The 17,933-nt window shown below is 43.5% G+C and overlaps 1 protein-coding gene across 3 annotated transcripts in view; it reads left to right on the top strand.

Annotated features, from left to right (window-relative positions):
- Positions 1-17,933, top strand: part of CRTC3 (CREB regulated transcription coactivator 3) — a 191,417-nt gene that overhangs the window by 85,821 nt on the left and 87,663 nt on the right. The gene's annotated exons all lie outside the window — the stretch shown is intronic.

Genomic DNA, 17,933 nt, shown 5'->3' with positions numbered 1-17,933 from the left:
GGTTTCTGAAAAGGGCAGAGACTGCGGCGGTAGCGTTGGCGTTCCTGTATAACTTCACCTCTTCGCAGGGCTGCAGCACTTCATGTAAACAATGAATTCTGGCCCAGATTCCAGCTCATTAGAAGCCCTCTCCCAGCAGCGAGCACTTATCCCATTAGGACAAAGCGCTGAGCATTTCATGTGCTTCACACTGGCTTTTAACCTTTGTGGCGCTACCGTTGTGCTTATGTTTTAGAGGGGTTTTTGTAGTTTGATTTATTTGTATAGTTTTAATTCCCATTTTGCAGTTATTGTTTTAATATATTATTGCCTAAGTCCACAAAGACAAATGAAAGCCGGCTCAGCTTGTCCGTCACCTGGGTCCACAGCTCACCTGATTACTTCCGCCCTGCACAGATCAGGATTGGGGGTCCATCCATATCAAGAATTTGTGAACAATACGTTGATTCAGTAATGACTAGATGGAAGCAGGATGCTGGTAAAAAAAAATCCAAAATTTTTATTGCCAAATTCCATTAAAAATACATTGACCCAGTAGGTACAGAAACAAAGTGACAGCAGGAAAAAACGCAGATGGGACTACACGTTTCGGCGGTACCACCCGCCTTCTTTGCGGTCCTAACCGTAAAGTTTGTGAAGTGCACTGCTTGATTGATATTAGGCTGCTTTCACACATCCGTTTTTTGCTGAGCGGCACAATACGGCGCTTTGCAGAAAAAACGCAACCTTGTTTTGCCGTCGGTTGCGTTTTTTTCCACATAGACTTGCATTAGCGCCGTATTGTGCCACATGGCCTTGCGTTGCGTCTGTTTTTTGCCGTTTGCGGCATATTTAGCCCATGCGGCGGCCAGATGGAACGTTGCCTGGCACGTTTTTTTTGTGCGGCGAATCCGGATCCGGCGCGATGCGGTGCGATTTACAATGCAAGCCTATGGATGCCGAATGCGGCGTCCGGCTGCAAAAAAATGCATCCGGCCGTCGGGTGCGTTTTTTTGAACTGCGCATGCTCCATATCAAGCCGCATCCGTCAAACGGACGGGCCGCATGGAAAAACTTATGCAACGGATCCGTTTTTTTCGCCGTATACGTTGCATACGTTTTTGAGCCGGTTTGTGCCAGATGCAAAAAAACTGATGTGTGAAAGTAGCCTAGAATATTCTGTAGCTGCTAAGTGGGGCGGGTTTTACTAGTTATGCTCGCCCCTGTTTACCTGCTTGTCCTCCCTCCCCCTGTAATAACAGACAGGGGAAGGAAGGACAGGTAAGAGTTCTTAATTTTTACCAGAGCTGTATATCTGTATTAAAAATATCAGACTACTGCAAAATTTTCAGTTTTTCAGATGTTTCTCTTTATAGGTATATTTTTGAGTAAAATGTAAATTATTTTATTCTATAAACTACTGACAACGTCTCCGAATTTCCAAGCAAACAATTTTGTATTTATTTTGTGAAAATGAGAAATGGTGAAAATAACAAAAAATGCATTGCTTTCAGACCTCAAATAATTCAAAGAAAACAAGTTCATAATCATTTAGAAACCACAATAGTAATAATGTTTTAGCTCAGGAAGAGTTCAGAAATCAATATTTTGTGGAATAACCATGATTTTTAATCACAGCTTTCATGCGTCTTGGCATGCTTTTCACCAGTCTTTCACACTGCTTTTGCCATTCCAGATGCAAACATTTAAGCAGTTCTTCTTTGTTTGATGGCTTGTTACTATCCATCTTCCTCTTAATTACATTCCAGAGGTTTTCAATGCGGTTCAGGTCTGGAGATTGGGCTGGCCATGACAGGGTTTTGATGTGGTGGTCCTTCATCCACACATTGATCTAGCTGTGTGGTATGGCGCATTGTCCTGTTGGAAAAACCAGTCCTCAGAGTTGGAGAATATTGCCTGAGCAGAAGGAAGCAACTGTTTTACAAGGATAACCTTGTATGCGGCTTGATTCATAAGTCCTTCGCAGAGATTAATCTGCCCAATTCCAGCCTTGCTGAAGCATACCCAGATCATCACCAATATTCTACCAAATTTCACAGTGGGTGCAAAACACTGTGGCTTGTACGCCTCTCCAGGTCTCCGTCTAACCATTAGATGACCAGGTGTTGGGCAAAGCTGAAAATTAGGTAAAGAAAATTCAACAAACATCTTTAAAGGACGTATGAATAAAGCGCATACAAGGTTATCCTGGAAAAACAGTTGCTTTCTTCTGCTCAGGCAATGTTCCCCATGCCACACAACTACATCAATCAATGTGTGGATGAAGGACAAACACCTGAAAACCCTGTCATGGCCAGCCCAATCTCCAGACCTGAACCCCATTGAAAACCTCTGGAATGTAATCAAGAGGAAGGTGGATAGTCACAAGTCATCAAACAAAGAAGAACGGTTTTATATTTTTGCACCCGGAGTGGCATAAGGTCACCCAAAAGCAGTGTAAAAGACTGGTGGAAAGCATGCCAAGACACATGAAAACTGTGATTAAAAGATCATGGTTATTTCACAAAATATTGATTTCTGAACTCTTCCTGAGTTAAAACATTAGTATTTTTCTTTCTAAATGATTATGAACTTGTTTTCTTTGCTTTCAGACCTCAAATAATGCAATGCATTGTTTTGTTATTTTGACCATTTCTCATTTTCAGAAAATAAATAAAATTATTGCTTGGAAATTCGGAGACATTTTGTCAGTTTTATAGAATAAAATTATTTACATTTTACTCAAAAATATACCTATAAATAGAAAAATCAGAAAAACTGAACATTTTGCAATGGTCTCTTAATCCCTTCACGACCCATGACGGATATATCCATCATGGATCGTCTGAGGTTAATCCACGCCCCCTGCCGTTGGAATGTCGCGGTGATCCGCGCACATATCGGCTGTTTTTAACAGCTGACATGTGCGCCTGCAAGTTACAAGTGGAATCGCTTCCACCTGCAACTTTTAACCCCTTACATCTCGCTGACAAAGTGTGGCAGCGAGATGTATATGCACGCGGCCATTACTTTCACTTACCGTCGCCCCCACCGGTAGTCACGTGCGTGATCACGTGACTTTCGGTGGTTGCCATGGTAGCACAGGGTCATGTGATGACTCCTGTAGCTAACATGAACTACTTTCGGTTTCACTCGGCCCAGAGCAGAGTGAAGCAGAAAGTGAGCATATCTGCTGTTTACAGCTGTGTAGCTGTGATCAGCAGATATGGCAGAGCGATCGGATTGTTGATCCATATAGCCCCCTTTTTGTTGTTTGATTGCCGCAAGTTTTGCGCAAAATGCAATAACAGGCGATCAAAACGTAGCATGTGCGCAAAAATGGTACCATTAAAAATGTCAGCTCGAGACGCAAAAAATAAGTAGTCACTGAGCCGTAGATCCCAAAAAATGAGAACGCTAGGGGTTTCGGAAAATGTTGCGAAACATACGCCACTTTTATTGAACAAGCTTGTGAATTTATTTTAACCCTTTAGATACAAGTAAACCTATACATGTTTGGTGTCTACAAACTCGCACCGACCTCAGGCATCACAACAACACATCAGTTTTACCATATAGTGAACATGGTGAATAAAATATCCAAAAACTATTGTGCGATCACACTTTTTTTGCAGTTTTTCCACACTTGGAATTTTTTTGCTCTTTTCCCATACACTATATGGTAAAACTTATGGTTTCATTTAAAAGTACAACTCGTCCTGCAAAAAACAAGCTCTCATATGGCAAGATTGACAGAAAAATAAAACCGTTACGGCTCTCGGAAGAAGGGGAGCAAAAAAAGAAAAATGGAAAGCGCCCGGGGGCTGAAGGGGGTATTTTTTTGCCAGCGCTGTATAATATTCTAATGATTGCTTGCCTTTAATGTGATCAGTAGCGTTGCAGAAGGAATAGACTTGTATGGTGGCACACTTGTACCGTCTGACCACTACTTTTTATTAGGTGCTAGGTACATTTTATGATGTCTCCTTGTTGATTACTTAAGGCTAGTTTCACACTTGCGTTGGACGGGATCCGTAGCATTGCGTTGTGTGACGCATGCAACGGATGCGTTGCATATAGTGGCACAACGCATGCTACAGATCGTACAAAATAACGCAATCCGTTGTAGGTTTTTTTTTTCCTTGACATTACACATCTGAGCATGCGCAGTTGTGTAAAGACTGATGCGTTAACGGAATCCGTCAAATGATGCATTCTAACGGAATCCGCCACCATAGACGTCCATTATAAAAACAACGGACGCCTAACGGATTCCTGCAGGTTGCGTTTTTTTGCAACTCCGCCAAGCGCAGAAAAACGTTACATGCTGCGTTCCATCCGCCCAACACAGCGTCAAAATAACGACGCTGCGTCGTCCAGCGGATGCAACGCAGACACTTGCGTTACAGTGTGTCGTCCATATAAGTCTATGGAGAATAGCGCAGTGCGTTAACGGACTGCGCTATTCTCCATAGTGACGGAATGCGCTGAACGCAAGTGTGAAACTAGCCTTAGCCACAGCTAATGACTGACCCTGAGCCAGGAGCCATCTTTTATGCATGCCAAGCCAGGCTTATGCAATAAGAGTCAACAAGGTTAGGCCGCTTTATTAACTTGCGGACTTTCAAAATAAGATCAGGCCTGTGGTGGGTAATATAGAAGATTTTTATTTTATTTTGTAATATTTTGCGCATTTTGTGTGTTTTTTGTTTGTTGGGGTTGTGTTGAATAGATGACTTTCATGACGAACCCCTAAAATATTGAAGTGCAAATGCTCTATATTGTAGTAGTCTGTGTGCAAGGATTTCATTCATTGACTTTGGTTCTTTATGCCGGGATGTGGACGCGTCGGTGACGTAGGTTTAGTTATTCTTCCTATTTTCTGACAGTTATTAGTTTTCTTGTTTCGAAGATTGCGATTTCTCGACTCGTTGGCTGGATCCCGGTTTTAGCTCCTAACCTTTTTACTTTTCTCCTAATTTGTACAGTGTATGTTGGAACTTGCTCTTCAGAAATGAGGCATCCTGTTTGCTTGGTAAACATGGCGTGCACGGCTCACCCGGTTTGGTGGAGGGCTGCAGCGGCTTGATACCAAGCAGCAATAAAATTAGAGGTAAGACTGTGAGTAAAGTTGTCAGACAGAATGGCGCAGGGAAGGATCAGTCTCTTTCTGATGTGGCTTTGGAAATAGCTGGTAAAAAATAAATGCACAGGGCGCTGATAGAATCGCAAAATACTTTTTCCTAGACTGGTTTTCTTGTGAGCACTTTTTTTGGCAGTGTCATGGCGGCTGATGCTTGAAAGGACGGGAAAAACTTTCAGTAGAAATACTGTATTCCTAGGCCAGTCGTGGTGTATGATCTAATGCATACGTTATTTGTAGGGGGGAACAGGTAGAATTTTGCTTTCTCAAACATAAAATAGCCATAAAATTGCTTAAAAAAAAAAAAATCGAAATACCAGACAATGTAGAGTTATTAGTGATTGCAACAGTATTTCCCTGGCAAAAATAACAGCTCTCAATACCTATATATTGTAGTTCATAATATCCCATAATACTCCATAGTGGTCTAAGAAAAAAAAAAAACTGATAGATACACTATAAGTCATGAGGGATGCGACAATACCACATAATAAACCACACAATGTCTGGGCTCATCAGAACTATACCGCTCATTGGAACTATACCTCCTCGTAACCCATAGTAAAAAAAAAAATATATATATATATATATATATATATATATATATATATATATATATATATATATATATATATATATATATATATATATATATATATATATATATATATATATATATATATATATATATATATATATATATATATATATATATACATACATACATACATACATACATACATACATACATACATACATACATACATACATACATACATACATACATACATACATACATACATACACACATACACACATACACACATACACACATACACACATACACACATACACACATACACACATATATACACACATATATACACACATATATACACACATATATACACACATACATACACACATACATACACACACATACACACATACATACACACACACATACACACACACATACACACACACACACATACACACACACATACACACACACATACACATACACACACACATACACATACACATACACATATATATATATATACATACATTTTAATTTTCCAAAAATAACATTACTAAGAGTTAAACACATACAGATAAAATACATGGTATAAGTCACAGCACTAAAAAGGAGACATTACTGTGAATTGATAATTGTGGTCAAGATACTGGCGCTCAGAATACATATAGGATAAACAGATCTAGTGACCAAAAGAGACCTAAGCGGTCTTGAGAATTGCAGAGATGACAAACCATCAATCCACGAGGCTCAAGGCTTTTCAAACTTGGGGATGTTTCTTTTTAGATAAATGCCTCTCTCCAGTTTCAGTGCTCTTTAAATGTGTTCCCCAGTCTAAAATAAATCTGCAGTCATTCTGTCACTCTGTGACCGCAGACTTACGAGTCCTCGCAGTGCATACGCGGTTATCTGCGAAGATTCTCTGGTTTCTGAGCGAACAGCAGTCACGAGACCGGAATTGTGCACTATTATTATTATTATTATAGCGCCATTTATTCCATGGCGCTTTACAAGTGAAAGAGGGTATACGTACAACAATCATTAACAGTACATAACAGACTGGTATAGGAGGAGAGAGGACCCTGCCCGCGAGGCTCACAGTCTACAGGGAATGGGTGATGGTACAATAGGTGAGGACAGAGCTGGTTGTGCAGTGGTGTACTGGACTGAGGGCTATTGTAGGTTGTAGGCTTGTTGGAAGAGGTGGGTCTTGAGGTTCCTCTTGAAGCTTTCCATGGTAGTAGAGAGTCTGATGTGCTGAGGTAGAGCGTTCCATAGTATGGGGGATGCGCGGGAGAAATCTTGTACACGATTGTGGGAAGAGGAGATAAGAGAGGAGCCGAGAAGGAGATCTTGTGAGGATCTAAGGTTGCGTGCAGGTAGGTACCGGGAGACTAGGTCACAGATGTAGGGAGGAGACAGGTTGTGCATGGCTTTGTATGTCATGGTTAATGTTTTGAACTGTAGTCGTTGGGCGATGGGAAGCCAGTGAAGGGATTGGCAGAGTGGCAAGGCTGGGGAGTAGCGAGGGGAGAGGTGGATTAAGCGGGCTGCAGAGTTTAGAATAGATTGGAGGGGTGCAAGAGTGTTGGAAGGTAGGCCAGAGAGCAGGAGGTTGCAGTAGTCGAGGCGGGAGATGATGAGACTATGAATGTTCCCAGCTAGAACCAATATAGTGGGTGCGGCCTCACGCCATAAGTGTATGGAATCGGCACGTCCAACTAGTGGGCTCGACCGTGTTCAATACATTTGTACGGAGTGGAGCCGCACTCACTAGTCGTGAACAAACATATATCGCACAACTGCGGTCACGTCCCTGGCTCAGAAACCAGCGAATTCTGGCAGAGCACAGTGTGTGGGCTGGGAGGTTTCATAAGTCAGCATTCACATAGTAATCAAAAAGACTGCTGGAACACCATTGTAAATGTGAACAGGGTGCTAGCCAAAAAATATACAATCTATATGAAGTGAAAGCTGCACACCAAATTCAGAGAAATATGAACAAGCATAGCTGCTTTATAATACATAAGGCATGAAAAATACAATTAGCCATATGAAAAATTGGAAAAAAAATTGAAATGTTAACCCCTTCAGCCCCGGGGTACTTTCCGTTTTTGCGTTTTTGTTTTTTGCTCCCCTTCTTCCGAGATCCGTAACTTTTTTATTTTTCCCTCAATCTTGCCATATGAGGGCTTGTTTTTTGCGGGACAAGTTGTACTTTTAAATGAAACCATAAGTTTTACCATATGGTGTACTGGAAAGCAGCAAAAAAAATCCAAGTGTTTAAAAATTGCAAAAAAAGTGTGGTGGCACAATAGTTTTTGGGATGTTTTATTCACGGTGTTCACTATATGGTAAAACTGATGTGTGGGTATGATGCCTGAGGTCGGTGCGAGTTTGTAGACACCAAATATGTATAGGTTTACTTGTATCTAAGGGGTTAAAAAAAATTCACAAGCTTGTCCAATAAAAGTGGCGTATGTTTTGCGCCATTTTCCGAAACCCGTAGAGTTCTCATTTTTTGGGATCTATGGCTCAGTGACTGCTTATTTTTTGCGTCTCGAGCTGATGTTTCTAATGGTAGCATTTTTGCGCAGATGCTACGTTTTGATCGCCTGTTATTGCATTTTGTGTAAAACTTGCGGCGACCAAAAAACGTAATTTTGGCGTTTGGAATTTTTTTGCCACTACGCCGTTTACCAATCAGATTAATTGATTTTATATTTTGATAGATCGGGCATTTCTGAACGCGGCGATACCAAATATGTGTATATTTATATTTATTTTTTTTTTAACCCTTTAATTTTCAGTGGGGGGGAAAGGGGGATGATTTGAACTTTTAGGTTTTTTGTTTTTTAATTTTTTAAAACTTTTTTTTTACTTATTTTATTTTACTAGTCCCCCTAGGGGGGCTATAGCGATCAGCAATCCGATCGCTGATCGCTATCTGCTGATCACAGCTATACCGCTGTAAACAGCAGAAATAGTCACTTTCTTTTTTCCTCTGCTCCGTGCCGAAGAAAAAGGAAAGTGAAACTTAGTACCAGCAGGCGTCATCACATGACCCTGTGCTACGATGGCAACCACTGAACGTCACGTGATCACTCACGTGAGGTCCGGAGGGGGCGGCGGTAAGTAAAAAACATGGCCGCGCGCATATAGATCTCACTGCCAGACTTTGGCAGCGAGATCTAAGGGGTTAATGTTCCGGGTGGAATGCAATTCCACTCGGAACATGTAGGCACACATGTCAGCTGTTGAAAACAGCTGATATGTGTGCCGATCCACGCCGCCTGCCCGCGGCAGGGGGCGGGGCTTACCGGGACACGATCCATGACGGAAAGATCCGTCCATGGTCGTGAAGGGGTTAAAACCGCAAGGTCCCTTGCTTTTCCCATACACAAGCAGGTTTCGACCGCACAGAGGTAACATTTGGTTAGGGACCCCATAAATAAGAGATTACCGTGAAGTTGGTATGGGGCAGTGATGAATTGATCAATACATTAGCTAAATATCATCTTTTTGTCAAATAATCCATAGCAGTTATGCGATGTCACATTTTAATTTTTTCAATTTTTCATATGGCTAATTGTATTTTTCATTCCTTATGTATTATAAAGCAGCTATGCTTGTTCACATTTCTCTGAATTTGGTGTGCAGCTTTCACTTCATATAGCATTCACATAGTGACTGCAGATTTATCATTCTAGACTGGACATCCCCTTTTAACATTTTTATTTATTTTTTATTCATTTTTTTGTACATGTGCTATTAATTGTTAGTTAGATCACAGAGCTTTTAGAATAGATGTGCTCTTTCACATGTCTGCCTCCCCCAATAAAGATGTCCTTTCATTTATGTTGTGACTCAAACTTACCAATGCAAGTTAATGGCACCTTGGTACAAAAAAGTCATTATTTTACTGTTTATCAGGTAGAAAATTTGATAGAGATATTATATATATTTTTTTTTTTTCTGCATATGTGAAAAACTAATTCAAGGATTATAAAAACTGGGACAAAGCTGGATTTTGCACCATAGGGGGAAAAAGGACGATATCTCAGAAATGAGGCCAAAAAAACCAACATTGTCAGTTGATACAAATATGCTAGTGGAGGTTTATTAGATTCCTCTGGCCATACGGTGTATACTTGGAATATTGGGAGGTGGGGACATGAGACTACTACATTTGGCTGCAGAAGGAAACGGGACGCATTGACCTTTGCAGAAGCCAGACCGGTCTGTGCAATATACTGCAGATAATGAGGCTTACAAGGTATAGGCAAATTGGAGATCAGTGTATAGGGCTGAAGAAGATCACACTGTTGGGGACTCACTGCGGGTTATAGGCACAAGGAATATTCCCAGACGTTTCTTGTGCCAGGGCTTTAATGCTATTACCTTTCTAATGTCTAAATTACAAAGATATTAGCTAAAAAACAAATGGCGTATTTAGTATTTCTGGATTCTGTCAGCTGAACTGGTAAAGATGTGCACGGTTTGCACAGGAAATTTGTGATAGGATCACCAGCAGTAAGGCTAGCTGGAAACGTGAGAAGCGTGTGCAGGATGCACCATTATCCTTCACAGTTTAACCCGTGGACTGCCACTAACCATGTATCTGTCACCACGATCTTTCATTGTAACCTCACCACCTCTGAAAGGATGGACTGTGGCGGGCAAATTCCTGGGCCTGGTTTTGGAAAAGCCCCTTTCTGCCGGCTGCAGTTGGCTTTTCTTGCCTTCCCTGGATGTAGTGCTGAGTGTCCACCGCTGATCAGTGTCTGTTATCTTCAGCATTGATTTCACATCACCAGAGAGCGCGGTATGCCAATCTGTAAGGATGGCGGCTCTGCCAGAGTAATGGCGCAACCTGCTCAGAGATCAGCGGCGGAGACTCTGCACTAGACCTGGGAACCAGGAAAAAACATTGGTGTTTTTAGTTTAAAAAAAAAAAAACAAAACAAACCTTTTTTTGCTGATTTTAGGTGCCAGTCAGAACATTTAAGTAGCCAACTTGAACCCACCCCATGCTCTGCAGGCATTGGCTGTGTATTGCAGGCAGGACCGGCCTCTATAGTGGGTGGAGAGGAGCTCGGCCAGCGATTCCTAAGGCTGCTTTCGCACATCCGGTTTTTGCAGTGCGGCACAATCCGGCTCAAAAACCTATGCAACTGGTGCGGCGAAAAAAACGGATCCGTTGCATACGTTTTTCCATGCGGGGCCCATCTGTTTTTTGATGTATGCGGCTTGATACTGAGCATGCGCAGTGCAAAAAACCCCTTCCGGCGTCCATAGGCTTGCATTGTAAATCGCGCAATGCTTTTTTTTTTTTTTTTTTTTTTGCCGCACAAAAAAAGTGCCACGCAACGTTCCATCCAGCTGCCGCATGGGCTAAATATGCCGTATCCGGCAAAAAACGGACGCAACGCAAGGCCATGCGGCACAATACAGCGCTAATACAAGTCTATGCAGAAAAAAACGCAACCGGCGGCAAAAAAACGGTTGCGTTTTTTTCTGCAAAGCGCCGTATTGTGCCACTCAGAAAAAAACGGATGTGTGAAAGCAGCCTAACCTGGAAAATCCTGTTGTCAAACTCTGAAAGCGAGATTTAAAGGGTTTGTCCACTATTAGGACAGCCCCTTCTTATTCCATATTTTCCTCAAGTAAAATGAAAAAGCCTATACTCTCTGCCTAAAAAAAAAAATGTAACGAGCGATCAAAACCAGATCTATCCCAATATGATATTAAGGCTAAGTTCACACTTCTGTTGTTTTGCATCAGTCACAACCCGTGGCCTTGAGGAATTACGGTATCCTGCAAAATATTTTGCAGGAATCCTGTTTTTCCCGATAGACTTCTATTAGCGACGGATTGTGACTGATGATGCTGCGTTGCATCCGCTGCGTCGCGGTCAGTCGTTTTTTAACTGACCGCCGGGCTGGAGCAATGCAACCTGTAACGTTTTTTGAGCAGCGCGATCTGTAGGATTTTGCTGCGCATGCGCTCTCTGGCTCCCTGCCCCCGTAACCAGGATAAACATCGGGTAACCAAGCAATGCGCTTTGGTTAGTTACCCGATATTTACAGTGGTTACAGGTGCAGGGAGCCCGCGCTAAGCGGTGTATGCTGGTATCCAAGATTAAATATCTGGTAACCAAGCAAAAAGTGCTTTGCTTTTAGTTACCGGATATTTACCCTGGATACGTGTGCAAGAAGGCCGACACTTCACCACTCGGCTCCGCCCCTCCCGCACGCCGCATGTGTACACTCAGACACACTCACTCACACACACACTCACACACTTGTCCCCAGCCTTGCAGTCCCCGCGGCACTGAAGTCCTCAGCTCCACGGCCCGCTCGGCTCCGCCCCCTCGCGCACTCCGCATGTACACACGCATGTAGACACACACACACACTCACCTGTCCCCAGCCATGCAGACCGCGGCACTGACGTCCTCAGCTCCGCCTCCCGAACTCCGCCCCCCGCACACAACGGAGTCCGACAAAGAAATTATTTTGTCATCCGTTGTACAACGCATCAGTCACATGCGTCAAGCATCGCATGTGACTGATGCAAAACAACGGAAATGTGAACTTGGCCTAAGAAACTGTCTCGCCCTGCAAAAAGGAAGCATCACATGGCTTCATCAATCAAATTGTTATGGGTCTTTTTAAAATCGCAATGCAAGCTCCCCCAAATGTATTTATTTATTTATTTTTTGCAATCTTAAGTTATTTTAGTGGTTAAGAAAACAAAACAAAAAACTGGACGTTTGGTATCGCCATGATCATACTGATAAGAATCCTATTCCGAGGTCCTTTTCACCACAAAATGCACATTGTAATACTATTCCCAAAGAAGAATGTCAGAATTATTTTTTTCCCACAATTTTCTTCCCATTTTGGATTTTTTTTCCCCTTGTCTTACAGTAAGTACTGTGTGGTAAAGTGAATGGGGTCATTCAATAGTACATCTTGTCTTGCAAAAAAACAAGCTCTGATATGACAGAATAATAAGAGTTATGGTTGTGGGAAGAAGGGGAGGGAAAAGCAAACTCAAAACAAAAATTGGCCCCATTGTGAAGGGGTTAATTCCATTCTGGTGTTTTTTTGATGTAAAATTAGATAGCCCGAGGCCACCTTTTATTGTTATGAACAGCGGATTATATGATGGTGATATGTATACAAGCACAACATGGCGTACCCGTGTTGCGGGTGTGTATGACCTGTAGGAACTCTATAGGGAAAGGTTCTTACTATAGTACATATTGGCTGCGGGGACGTAACGGGAAAGGGTGTATGGGCTGCAAATGCACCAGAGTCCAGGAGCCCACGGAGGTCATTTTGGCCCATTCCTATGAAAAACCTGTAATATTCACGGACTTCTTGGAGGGTTTGCATTGGGACCCTCAAGCTTCAGGATACGCCACTGCAGGGCTGCCACTTCAAGGCGATTACACAACCATTTTCTGCTTGCCGCGTTGTATTAATTAGCATGTCGCACTACTCAGCAGAAGAAAAGAAAATTAAACTGAAAAAGATGATGGCAGAAGAGGTTCCAGCAGCCACTTGTGTAAGTGGTACTTGTCTGCACTCTTCCTTTCCAGAGCTGGAAGCCAAGTTTTCGCATGGCTTGTACCGCTCTCTGCTTCCCTCCTAGACGGTGAGGACAGTAAAGGGTGCTTTACACGCTGCGACATCAATAGCGATATCGTTCGCGATATGACACGCTAGATCGCACATTCGACCGGCGCTATAAAAATTGACCTATGCGCGATCTCGGCAGATAGCATCTGCGATCTGGCATGTCACATCGCTAACTAGATCGCTAGCGATGTCGCAGCGTGTAAAGCACCCTTACGTTCTGTGGCTGTTTCTCTTGTAGAAGTGAAGATTTGTCTGCTTGACTTGGAGTCATTTTCAGACGGTGAGAGCTTTGATGTTTGTCGGTGGCAGCTGCAGGAATGCTGCACGTCCAGCAGGTACAGCCGCTAAAGACAAGGTGCCGGGGAATGTCCTCGCTCTAGGGAAAGGTAGCTTCTTATTCTTCTGCACAGACTTGTAAAACATGTTGGTCAGATGACCCGGAGTTTTCATCGAAGTATGGATTCATACTGTCTGCACATATTCAGCTCTTGGGCAGTTGGCGAGTGGCGCTTTACTTTTTTTTTTTTTTTTTTTTTTTCTTCTCCCCCACTTTTTCTATGTAAAAGAACCCTCCTATAGCCAGAGAACTAGAAAGAAAACTGATAACATACCACAACTGTGTACATGGCTTAATCAGACGTGATCGCTGCGGGTGCAGAAAGCAAGGCTGAGAACAGCGATCAGTGAAGAAGCCTAGAAAGTCTCGTGAAGCACGACCTCCTGATATAGAAAGACTCTTCTTTAGTCAAAAAAGATTAAAACCATTGCTGATCCAGAGTAAATCGAAGGTATTATTTTTACACTGTTTTTGCTAGATCCACTATAGTTTTAATCTTTTCATTATTCAAAAAAAAAAAAGTGTTGAATGGGTGGTCGTGCTTCAAGAGATTTTCTGTTTCTTCACTGAACCCTCATATAGAAAGAAGAAAACCCCAAAACATTTGGCTGCATGTGGTTGGTATACGTTTTCTTCCTATATATATATATATAAAGCAATGGCATAATGTTTGCAGCTGGGGCTCAGGACTTTTGACACAACAGCAATATTCTTAAAAATGAAAATTTTCAAAAAGAGGAAAAAATGCTCTTGCTGCTGCTGCTGCTCTTGCTGCTGCTCTTGCTGCTGCTCTTGCTGCTGCTGCTCTTGCTGCTGCTGCTCTTGCTGCTGCTGCTCTTGCTGCTGCTGCTGCTCTTGCTGCTGCTGCTGCTCTTGCTGCTGCTGCTGCTCTTGCTGCTGCTGCTGCTCTTGCTGCTGCTGCTGCTCTTGCTGCTGCTGCTGCTCTTGCTGCTGCTGCTGCTCTTGCTGCTGCTGCTGCTGCTGCTCTTGCTGCTGCTGCTGCTGCTGCTCTTGCTGCTGCTGCTGCTGCTCTTGCTGCTGCTGCTCTTGCTGCTGCTGCTGCTGCTGCTCTTGCTGCTGCTGCTGCTGCTGCTCTTGCTGCTGCTGCTGCTGCTCTTGCTGCTGCTGCTGCTGCTGCTCTTGCTGCTGCTGCTGCTGCTGCTGCTCTTGCTGCTGCTGCTGCTGCTGCTGCTCTTGCTGCTGCTGCTGCTGCTGCTCTTGCTGCTGCTGCTGCTGCTCTTGCTGCTGCTGCTGCTGCTGCTCTTGCTGCTGCTGCTGCTGCTGCTCTTGCTGCTGCTGCTGCTGCTCTTGCTGCTGCTGCTGCTGCTCTTGCTGCTGCTGCTGCTCTTGCTGCTGCTGCTGCTGCTCTTGCTGCTGCTGCTGCTGCTCTTGCTGCTGCTGCTGCTGCTCTTGCTGCTGCTGCTGCTGCTCTTGCTGCTGCTGCTGCTCTTGCTGCTGCTGCTGCTCTTGCTGCTGCTGCTGCTCTTGCTGCTGCTGCTGCTCTTGCTGCTGCTGCTCTTGCTGCTGCTGCTCTTGCTGCTCTTGCTGCTGCTGCTCTTGCTGCTGCTGCTCTTGCTGCTGCTGCTCTTGCTGCTGCTGCTCTTGCTGCTGCTGCTCTTGCTGCTGCTGCTCTTGCTGCTGCTGCTCTTGCTGCTCTTGCTGCTGCTGCTGCTCTTGCTGCTCTTGCTGCTGCTGCTGCCCTTGCTGCTGCTGCTGCTGCTGCTCTTGCTGCTGCTGCTCTTGCTGCTGCTGCTCTTGCTGCTTTTGCGGCGGCTGCTGCTGCTCTTGCTGCTTTTGCGGCGGCTGCTGTTCATTTTTTTTCTTTCCTTCTATTAAAATTTTAAAATAGTGCTAAGTAATGTTGCTAGGATCAGATATGTGGCAGTGCCCTTGACTTCCAAGGTGAATGCCACTTTGAACGGGGTTAATTTGCCACCAATAGTTGGATCTGGTTTCTGAGCGTGAATCTTATGGCTCCCTGCCCATGGCCTACAACACTAATCGGTGCATAGCTTGCCTTTGCCAGCCCACTCTGTGTTGAAGGGGATAATCAAACACATTAGTTGAATATGTACTTTTCTTTTTCGCTTTGTTCTGTAGCAAAGCCGGGCTTGTCATTTGGCGCAAATCATTATAAGTTGGATATAATTTTCTGCAAGCAGTACATCGTCTGGATACAGTCACCATGAACAGACTGTTAAGTGACGAGCTCCGCTCTGTGTAGCTGCAACCCACCTGTATTTAAAGGGAATCTGTCCCTAGGTTTTTGCTTCCTCAACTGAGAGCAGCATAATGTAGACACGGAGACCCTGGTTCCAGCAATGTGTCACTTACTGAGCTGTTTGCTGTCATTTTGATAAAATCAATGTTTTCTCTGCTGCAGATGTAGCCGTTATACAGAGCTCATGAGTATGACTACCTGTCAGCACGCAAAGTAGTCCTCTAATGATGTGCAATCAGTGATTTTATCAAAACTACATTAAGCAGCCCAGTAAGGCCGGCTTTACATCAGCGTTATTTTGCCGGAAAGTCGGATCCGGCACAGATGAGGCACAGTTCAATACAGTTCAATGGAATTGCGGCAAGATCAGGTCAGATGCGGTCCCATGTGACCTTATCTTGCCGCGATTCCATTGTGATCCGGCTTTCCAGCAAAATAACGCTGATGTGAGAGCAGCCTTCGTGACGCACTGCTGGAATCAGGATCTCTCTGCCAAAATTATGCTGCTCTGATTAGGTGGCAAAAGCCTGGTGACAGATTCCCTTTAAGTGGTAGGGCCAATTGTCTTTAGATGGTGTAAATTTGCAGAACACTACTGTAGCTCTTGCAATGTTTTCAGAGACCAAACACAATCTGCAGCCCGTGTTGACATAGCAGTGAGGGGGAGTGTATTTTTCTGAAAAGATGAAATATGGATTGGTAAAGACACTCCTTGTTTGTACAAGTCGCTCTAATCCCTGCATCACAGCTGGAGTCCTTAGAGGGAATGCACTCACTCAGTAAACTCTTCCTTCCTGCCTGGTTTACAATATGTTTGTTGGTTCTTGCATGTAACCTCTTCCGTGCTGGAAGGAAATCTGGTCCTTGTCATAGGAGGCTGCAGGATTTATTTATTATATATATATATATATATATATATATATATATATATATATATATATATATATATATATATATATATATTATAAACACCAATGGATAAATGGATCCACTTTGTGTCAGTCCCCCCCCCCCCCCACCCCCATAATTTTAGGAAAGGTTTAGTAGCGGTTTGTTCTATTTTAATTAGTAGTGTTGTAGTTTTGTTTTGTTTTTTTTGTTTTGTTTTTTTCTTCATAGTTTCTGCATGTATTTACAGGGGTAATGACCAGGTCTCATTGCAGTGTCCAGTATTGTGGGGAAGGCTTCCAGTCTAGGCTAAGGTCAGATGAAATCTTTTGGCTCATATGCACAATGAGCCCTACATAGTCCGGATCACTGGGCAGTGCCATCTATGTACTGGTTCACATGAGCAATTTTTCCAAACAAATATCCATGTGGAATAAAATTGCAGCATATACGGTGATGGTTTTAGTACAGTCCAACAACATACGGTAGATTGTGTGCTCTCCTGCATTTTGCAGACTTGCTTGGAGTGTAGACTTGACATTAGCCAACTTTTGCTGGTGCTGCTTCCAGCATTTACTCCTACCCATGCTTTTCTTCAACTGAGACCAAGCAATACTAATTTTTACCATAGTCACTTCTCTAAGTTAAATATGGAGATAATCAGGACATGGAGATCTAGTTTCTTTTTGTTACAAACGTTTAAGGACTGGTATTTACATTTTAGGTTAGATTTATGAATTTATATTTATTGCACTTTTAGAGATTACTGCCAGCTTTCCTAAAGGTCTGTGTACTCACCCGATGCTGTGTAATGGCAGCAAACTGCTTCCGGGTCACGCTTTTCTCTTCCGGAGCCAACAATTCAGTATTCATTTTTTTGCCCGCCCACCGGCGTGTGTAATTGGTTGCAGTTAGACGCACCCTCACCCTGAGTGTCAGCTGATTGCAACCAGTCACTGGTGCCAGGATGGCCGGTGGGCGGGGAAAGCAGTGCAAGTGTCTGCGGGTCAGTATGGTGAATGTGCATGTAGACAAACACATGCACGCTCCTGTCAGAAGTGTGTGCGGCTGTGCCGGTCATGCAGTGAGCGACTCGTGCGAGTCTGGCATGACAGCACCCGGCCTGCCACTCTCTGAACATGAGCGTGTATGTAACTTGAAACACATGCACGCTC

This window comes from Anomaloglossus baeobatrachus, chromosome 4 (assembly GCF_048569485.1).
Source record: "Anomaloglossus baeobatrachus isolate aAnoBae1 chromosome 4, aAnoBae1.hap1, whole genome shotgun sequence".
Lineage (NCBI taxonomy): Eukaryota > Metazoa > Chordata > Amphibia > Anura > Aromobatidae > Anomaloglossus > Anomaloglossus baeobatrachus.
The sequence above is the reverse complement of the archived record's forward strand: the minus strand, read 5'-3'. Positions and strand labels throughout refer to the sequence as shown.